The sequence below is a fragment of the Lissotriton helveticus genome, chromosome 11, assembly GCF_964261635.1.
Source record: "Lissotriton helveticus chromosome 11, aLisHel1.1, whole genome shotgun sequence".
NCBI classification, from domain to species: Eukaryota; Metazoa; Chordata; class Amphibia; order Caudata; family Salamandridae; genus Lissotriton; species Lissotriton helveticus.
The window spans coordinates 1044859440-1044867318 of record NC_136072.1 but is presented as its reverse complement, the minus strand read 5'-3'; the positions used below and the strand labels follow the sequence as shown (position 1 = coordinate 1044867318).

The window sequence follows — 7879 nt, the reverse complement described above, 5'->3', positions numbered from 1 at the left end:
AGGTCTGCCATTTTGTAAATTATGCTCTGGCTCCAATGTTTATTTCGCCCAGCAATGCCGGCCGAGACACGAGACTCAAATTAAAAGTAGGACGCGGTGCTGCACATGGAGCGGAAACGTGCGCCAGTCTATGACATGTTCCAAATGTTTTAATTCTGGCAAGAGTGAGCTCGTCGGTGCTTGCACCGCCAGTAGTATTTGGTTTGTGCCTGCTGCCTTTCAAGAAGTGGGTACCTCCGCCGAGGCTGCTGGACAGACTGTGGTTGGTGCCTGCAGCCTGTAAGGATCATGCTGCGTGATTCGGGACCAAGTGCGGCTGCCAGAGACCATATGCCATCCATAGTGTGTTACAGATAGCTTTACAGCACATTGTTCAGTGCACTGCTGCCGTGGTGTTGAATTTGTGGTGAGATTCTAATTAAAACTATGTTTACTTGAATATATCTGCGAGTCAGGTTTCGTCTCAATTTGCAGACGGGACTTCGCTAGGGCGAGCAGGAAACCGGCTTGCAGTTATGTTTTTTAAGTTAAGTTTGGCAGCCCACCCGCCGCTGCTCATACTTCCACCAGTGCCTCCCCTCTCGTCATGATGCCTCATGACTGAAGCGGCTGCTGGAGACTCTTTGTCGTAGCCGTGGCTCACAGTAACTTCCAGTAATATTCGACCTTTGCTTTTTGGAAATATGTTTACTTTTACAGCGTCAGCCTGTGTGTAACTCACTCTCCTCAGGCTGAGCTGACAGTGACTGGGACCGGCTGCTGGAGACTCGTCACGGCCGTGGTTCACAATAACTGACACTCAGGTATCATCATCCTTCTTGTGCTGCAGGCCTTGATTGTTTGTTTTCTGCCAAAGGCACAATTTCATGAGCGACCCAGGACTGTCACGAGTCATGAAAGGAGTTATAAATTAGGATTCGGACATTCTGGAGACTTGCTTAGGCTGGCGGTTAAATCTGCAGAAGAGCCAGGCATAAACTGTCAAGACTCCACTGAGCGTATGGTATGCCTGCATTTCCACCCCCAGGTAAGATGCTTGTTTGCAGCCATCTGACAGTACGTGTTTTTTACCAGCTGTATGTACATTTTAAAAAGGTAAAAACATTTTAGAACCATAGCAACCTATTAGCATAAAATACAAAATATCACCTTCTGGTGGCTCATCCTTTGCACATAGAAGTGGTCACAATCTTCTACAAACTCACAGCTGTGCTCAACCGCTGCTACGTAAAATGATTTTGTACAATTAAGCAATCAATCCGGGGTTGTTGGTACACTTCTTATGAACGGAGAAGATCAGGGTTCACACACTTCTATAATCACATTGGTTTCTCTTCAGACACAAAGGGAGGAGAAGGTCAAGGGGAGTAAAGAATGAGACATTGGAGTGTGGACATGAGGGAGAGAGAGAAACAAAACGAGGAATGAAAGGAATGAGTGGCAAGGAGGGGGAGACTATAAGAGTGCGAGACTGGGTATTAACAGTGAAGGCTCCCAGGTTCAACTTGTGACTCCTCTGTGGTTCACAGGATCAGGTCTGATAGGCAACTGCTTGATGGTTTCAGGCTATTGCAGTTCCTTCAAGTCCCCTTTAAACCACCACCTGTAACTAAAGGGTGTAATTAACTTGCAATAAAGTGTCACTCATAAGCCTTGAAATGTCACACATAAACGCACTGCACACTTGGGGATGTCACACATAAGCCAACCAAACCTTGGCAGCTATGATGGAGTGGCTTAGAGTAGAGTATTATAGAGTGGAGTGGCGTAGAATGTCAAAAAGTTGCATGTCTCTGAGTGGAGTAGAGTGGCTTAGCGTGAACTGGTGTAGGGTGAAGAGAAGTGTTGTGTTGTACAGTAGAATTGCACACACTGTTATGACATAGAACAAAACGCGTATGCCTACCCTTTCAATAATTCGTGGAGTTTCAATGCAATTAGTTGAAAGAAAAAATTAATATTATGCATCTGTGACGTGAGACTATTGCTCAAGTAAGTAATCACCAAAATGCTATCGCTTGATCATGACGGTTACCTTTGGTCCTGTGCAGTAAAAAAATCTCAATGCCCTACTACCGGGTGAGTATTAAGAATAGAAGTCAGTTATGGACACCATTTAAAGATGGCTGCCTTGCGTAAGCACAGACGAAGGCAACATTTCAAGCGCTTCACGTCGCCTCTTTTTTTTCCTTCGAGAGTCTGAAGCGTTCTACTAGCGGACATGACGACTGCCCGTTTCCGGTTATGGTTAGCAACCACCACAAGCTGCTGGTAACCAGGAGAGGGGAAAAGAGCCTATGACAGTCTTGCTCTCGAGGTGGGTGAAACGGACGGCTGTAATTAATGTCTGGATTAGACTCTGGTCCCGTCAAGACTCCGATTTGTGCTGGGGGCGCACACTCTAACGTTTTGTTGGGGGTCAGGTGCTTCTTGCATTGAAATTTTGAGCTGCGAGCTGCTTAAGCTTTAGTTTCTCTATTTTGGTTGCTGTGTGGAAGCATAAGCTGATCTTCTACCTCCCTTTCAGTGCCGTGTATGTGTTAATAGGAGCATTGATGAGTCGCCTTATAATTAACTGGGAATTGTTGGCACTGAGGGTAACTTGCATACAGCACCAGGAGTCAGAAGCAAGGCAACAAAACAGCCTGTCGTGCCCTGCAGCGTGTTTCCTGCTCTCTGTGTACAGCCACTGCCAGGGCACAACATGTGAGCTAGTGCTTGATAGGAATGCGAGTCAACAAATTAACAGGAAGAGCCAAGCCAAGCGCGGGCTCTGGCTTTAAGAGTTCGTGCACGAACTGACCCTTGACAATATTTGGCATGTAAGTCATGCAAAAAGTATTCTAATATAACATGCAGAATATTATAAGCTGCCTTCAAAATAAAAAAAGGTGTTTTACTATAACACAGCGAAGCTTTTCACCTTATTACATTAAATTATATCTCTGCATTCAGAACTATTTATTAAAAAGGAGAATTTTTAAACATGTACTGGGGAACATTTGTGCTCCCGCCCTAATAATGAAGTTTACTATAAATCAAGGATTTATAAAGTGTGGTGAATCACCCGTGAGGGTCTCAAGGCGCTGCAGTAAGCTGACTGCTTCGTGGCGGTCCTCTCGTTCAAACATCCAGGTCTTCCATCCTTTCTTGAATTGCTAGAGAGACGAGACGGTCCTGAGATGCAGGGGTAGGGTGTTCCAGGCTTTGTCTGCTTGGTATGAGAAGGAGCGTCCTTCACTGTTGCTTCAGCGGATCCTGAGGGTGTCTACGAGGAAGAGGGTGACAGATCGTAGTTGTCTGGTCGGTTGGTGGAAGGTTATGGGTTTGTTGATGGTCCTTCATTCTGCAGGGCTTTGTATGCGTGGGTCAACATCTTGAACTGGCATCTTTTCTGTATCGGGAGCCATCATAGCTTCTTGAGGTGGGGTGTGATGTGGTTCCATCTGGCGAGTTTGAGGAAAAGTCTTGCCTCTGAGCTTTGTATTGTCTGTAGTCTTTTCAGGAGGAGTGCAGTGATACCTACTTAGAGTGTGTTCCCATAGTCCAGCCTGCTGGTTATGAGAGCTTGCATGATGGTCCTTCTGGTGTTGACCTGGATCCATCTGAAGATCTTGCGAAGCAGGTGAATGAGACTGCGTTTACCCATTTTTCATAGCTTGCTGTCCAAGATGATGCTGAGGTTGTGGGCATGGTGTGTTAGGGCATGGATGGGGCGAATTCCGCAGGCCACCATGCGAGGTGTTGTTCCCGAAGATGAAGACTTCTGTCTTGTCTGTGTTGAGCTTGAGGCAGTTGTCCTGCATCCAGTCGCCTACGTTCACCATACATCTGTGGAAGTTGACTTCTAAACTAAGAGTCACTTCAGAGGTCATGTGTTCCTTATATGTGGCCTGGATTCTTACTACAGGTGAAGCAATAATATAGGCTTTTAAGTCGTACACAAAAGAGTTTTTTTTTCTTCACAGTGCACATTCTGAACTCTCGTATTTGAAGGTGCTATATTCATATGTGATCATGAAAAAGGGGACTCAGTGAAATAAAGTATTTGCTTAGGATCACACACTTTGGTTAAGTAAGGAAGCCTGGATTGAGCACAGATGTTCAAATGTCATACTGCAATCCAGGTGCTAGATGGGTGTATCTTTCTGGCAACAAAGGTTAATGCTTTGTCCTTAATTCTTGGGTGATGAGATTAGAGCATGGGTGACAGGCAGAATCCGCATTTTATTTTTGTCAGTTGAAAATAGAGCTTAGCTTACCCAAAGACATAGGAGCACGTCACAAGAGACACAGGCTATGTTACACTTTTTTCCCATATGATCCTGAGGAGGCCGTGACTCTGACCTGATTCCCATATTGCATAGTTGGTAGGTGTAGCCACTTGACCAAATCGTTTCCTGTGAAAGCTCAGCTCGTCTTGGGCTTGAGGTTCCAAAAGGACCTTGAGCTGAGCCAGAGCCAGCCTTCTGGCTTGTGCCTGGCTCGAGCTTTCAGTGGCTCACCTACTTCTATACTGCTTTTGCCATGTCTGCATTCATCAGTGAGTTATTTCATGACTTTGGTTTTGCCCTTTGGTTACAATGCCAAGAAACATTTGTAAATGTATATGTCCTACTATTTGCTGACTGCCTCTCGGTTTCTGGTGTTGATATTGTTTTATATGTGCATTTTATACTATTATCACCATTGTTGATGTGTCAACTTGAACCCATGTGTATATATATTTACTGAGAGATTTATTAAGCATAAACATGACACAAGACCATCAGAGTGTGGTACAGAGAAGGGCACACTACATAATGCGATGTAACAGATAATTTGCAGGTAATATACATTTTAAACAAGTTGGTTACAATGTGTACTAGCAGGTCACAATGTACACCAGAGTTTGCAGGTAAGTTACAGTTACGCATGTTGCATCCTTTACTTTACTTTAAAATCTTTATTCGATCAGTTGGTAGTGATCATAAAGCACAAAATCATTACAAACACAATTCATAAGCATTGCATTCAAATAGTATGCATCACAAGAAAGCTTCCAGATCATAAAAAAGTATTTAGTTGTTATGATGCCTAGTGCCTCGTTATTACAGAATTACACAGTTACTGAGATGAGCAAATTATAGCCAAAGACTCCCCTGGTACTTTCTCTTTCTCACGCATGCCCATAAAATGGCTACAGAGAAACAAACTAATAGATCTGGGCGGGATTTAAAAAAATACAGTGCCACCCTGCATTGACTAACATTGTTACGTCTTAAAATTGGAAGAATAAAAACTTCTCTTTCTGTCTGGTAGAATTTACAGAACAGTACCAGGTGAAGATCTGATTGGGGCAAGTGGTTGTGACATGGAATCAAATCCTCGTGTTACATCCAATCAGGTTACACTGATAAGTGTACAGATAGCATGGCAGATTAAGCATATCTATAGTCAACTATCATTGCATTAAGTAACCTTCAAATAGTAGATATTTCATACTCTTTTTGAAAACTTGAGAAGAGAGGTTTGTGCAGATCTTCGACGTTACTGAGTTCCATATCCTGGTCGCACTATGAGTGAAGGAGTGCGAATGAGTGCTTTCTTTTTTCTGAATCTGGGTGGTTCTGCGATTAGAGCGATGGGTCTTCTCAGTGTGCAACTTCCACTGGACAATGTGAGTTCCTGGGCCAGGTATTTTGGTGTTCTATGGTGCAATGATTTGTGTGTGATAAGTTCAATCTATATGATCCAAAGTGCTTTGATAGGTAGCCACTTTGGGGAGATCCAGATAGGGAGTGATGTTGCATCACTATCAGCCATTGTATTCACTCTCTATAAGAACACTAACCCATTAGATTAGAGCATGGGTGACAGGCAGAATCCGCATTTAATTTTTGTCAGTTGTATATAGCACTTAGCTTGCCCAAAGCCACTCACGGCTAGAGCTGCCAACTTTGCAGCAGGGGAACCTGGTTCGAGCCTCTGCCTCGGTTCAAAATCCTGTGATTCTGGGCAAATCACTTAATCTCCCCACGCCTACCAAATAATGAATGTAACAGATAGTTTGTTTAACGTAACTGGTGCTCATGCAAAGCGCTCCAATCCCTTCAAGTAGAGTTTGCACTATATAAAATCTGCAACAAAAAAAAACATGGTACATATGCTAGCAGGAGATTGCCAAATAATATGGAAAAGTTTGTCTTTCTTCCCACAATCTTGAAAGCTGGTCCCAATCATTTGAATTCTACTATAACCATCAAAAACAAAATACATGGTAGACATCACAATCCTTTGTGCCACTAAGTCATTATGTAAAATTAACATCGCTTTCTCTGTTGATTAGATTGCTGATTTGGAGGCCTCCTTAGAGGGCATTAATCCTTACATGTAGAGCCACTCTATCTCACACATTAAAGGGACTTTGAGGTCATGAAAAGCTCTTTCAAAAGTGCAGGATCAAAATGCTAAATTGATTCAGCTGGTGAAGAAGAAAGGAAAGTTCAGGATACATTTTATACATAAGAATCTGGGTGCCCAACCACAAAGGTTGTCTCAAGGTGTGCGAGGTTGGGAAAAGTTTCCTGGAAAATATATTCACAGTAATCTAAATGGCCACTTTGAGCATGATCAAGTAGCACTTCTACTCCAAGTCGGAGGCAATGCTCAATAGATTCTATGTTTGAATGTAAGAGCTTCTTTTCTCCTCTGGTAGTACTTTCCAAGTTGGGTGTCATACTGGTAGTGGTCATATATTTTGGTCTGCAGCTAGGCCAGGATGTGCAGACATTTGTTAAAATGGTCATTTTTGGGATGCAAGTGTTCAGTTTGCACAGAAAAAGCTAGTTAGGTAGGAAGCTTAAACTGAAAAAAAGAAGCATTCACCAATGGAATTGGAAAGCTTTTGGGCATCTTTGCTGTTACAACATTACAGAGATGGTACAAATAGCAGTATCAAATATTTGAAATTTAGTGAATTCAAATAGAATATATGCAAATTATCTAAACAGTTTTGAACTCAATGCAGAATGATGAAATCTGAATCCAAGAGCAAAGTGAAAAGACATTTAAATACTGGAAGAAATATCTAGAATAACTTTCCGACACTTATAACTTTAATACTTTATCTAAAGAACACTGAGGAGATATCGCCTTTGATTACACTTGAAGCCAAGGTAATAGATGATAAAAGGCCAAATATAATTAATGTACACATCCATCACAATTAGTACACCAGGCACCTTTGCTAAGTTAAGGAAGATCTGGAAGGCTGATGCTGGATGGCTCGAAGAAGAAGAATGGACATTCGCACTAATAGCACCTAGGGAAGCAGCAATTTCCACTAGATATTATCTAATCCAATACAGATACCTGCATAAAATCTACCTCACCTCACCTAAACTGTGGCAGATCGGCCACAGTTCTGGCTCGATCTACATATAATTCACAAAAACAGAAGGAAATTTCATCCACACTGTATGAAAGTGCTGCAAACTATTTCTCTATTGAGAAACCATATCTGAACCATTACAAGAAATCCTCAACCACCCGATCAAATGAACCCCTAAAATGGTCCCACTCATTGTCCTAGAGGACTAAGGATACATATTTACTATATGAAAAAAATATCTGACACTCAGACTTGTCCTCGCTATAAGGGATATTGCTCAGAATTAGAGGAGCTCATCAACATTTAGTGTAAATAAATGCAAATCTGCACTTGTTTAGTCCTTGAGCATCCAGTATACGAGGCTAGGAGATGACCCAGAAAGAAACTAAAATATGGAAAAGGTGGTTGCACTATCCAGAGGGTATTGAGGAGCAAATGCTTTTTTTGTTTTGTTTTTTTGAATATTTTTAACATGATGTCATTTATCACAAAAAATAAAGTTTAGCA

At 42.3% G+C, this 7879-nt stretch overlaps 1 protein-coding gene across 1 annotated transcript in view; it reads left to right on the top strand.

Moving 5' to 3' along the window:
• Nucleotides 1-2202: 2202 nt before the first annotated feature.
• IFT81 (intraflagellar transport 81) overlaps nt 2203-7879 on the top strand; it is a 1024548-nt gene continuing 1018871 nt past the window's right edge. The window contains exon 1 of the mRNA XM_078667498.1: nt 2203-2317. The gene's annotated coding sequence lies outside the window, so the exon portion shown is untranslated. The remainder of the gene's footprint in view (nt 2318-7879) is intronic.